The sequence below is a fragment of the Penaeus monodon genome, chromosome 23 (genome assembly GCF_015228065.2).
Source record: "Penaeus monodon isolate SGIC_2016 chromosome 23, NSTDA_Pmon_1, whole genome shotgun sequence".
In the NCBI taxonomy this organism is placed as follows: Eukaryota; Metazoa; Arthropoda; class Malacostraca; order Decapoda; family Penaeidae; genus Penaeus; species Penaeus monodon.
This window is the reverse complement of record NC_051408.1, coordinates 27,545,671-27,546,640: the sequence shown is the minus strand read 5'-3', so window position 1 is coordinate 27,546,640 and position 970 is coordinate 27,545,671. Positions and strand designations below refer to the sequence as shown.

The following is a 970-nucleotide window of genomic DNA, read 5'->3' as shown; positions in this document are numbered from 1 at the left end:
AAAAAAACTTCCACAAAAAATCAAAAATTAAACCTTTTCCCCTGGTTAAAAATCCCGGCCCAAATTTTTAAAAAATGAAAATTTTTTTAAAAAATTTTTTTTAAAGGGTTTGTTTATAAAAAAATAAAAATTGGGAAAATTATGCTTTTAAATTAAGCATAAATTTTAAAAAACTTTAGAAAATAAATTTTTATAAAATTTTTTTTTTTCCCCCTTTATAAAATATAGTATATATAAAATTTAAAATTTTATATATAATTTTATGAAATTTTTTTATTTTTTTTAAAAATTTAAAAATTATAAAAATATTAAAAAAATTCAATTTATTTTAAGATATAAAATATAAATATATAAATTGAAAATAATTTTAAAAAAATTTAAAAATTATTTTAAATTATAAAATAGAAATTTTTAAAAATTATTAAAATATCAAATAAAATTAAAAAATCAAACCCTTTTTAAATTTAAAAAAATATTTTAAATATTAAATATATTTAACTATTAAATTTTATTAAATAAAAAATTTAAAAAATTTTAAAATAAAATTATATTAATATTAAATAGTTTTAAAAAAAATATTTTAAAGAAAATTTAAGTAAATTTAAAATATATAAATTAATAAATATATAAATAACAATATAAAAATATAAAATATAGAAAATTTTAAAAAATTAGATATATATAAAAGGTTAAATTATAGGAAAAATAAAATTTTTATATAAGAAAAAATAAAGTTTTATAAATATTATTATTAAATTTTTTAAAAATAACTAGTTTTCATAAAATATATATAAATATAATATAAATATATATAAATATTTTTTTAAAAAAATTTTTTTTATATAAATTTTTTATATTCCCAAAATTTGGAATTATATTAAAATATCAAAATTAAATATAAAAAATTAAAATTTAATATTTTATAAATAATTAAATTATTTTTTAAAATTCTTTAAAATTTAATTTTAAA

General features: G+C 7.6%; 1 pseudogene across 1 annotated transcript in view; it reads left to right on the top strand.

Moving 5' to 3' along the window:
- LOC119588197 overlaps positions 1–970 on the top strand; it is a 22,606-nt pseudogene that overhangs the window by 12,995 nt on the left and 8,641 nt on the right. The window lies entirely within an intron of this gene.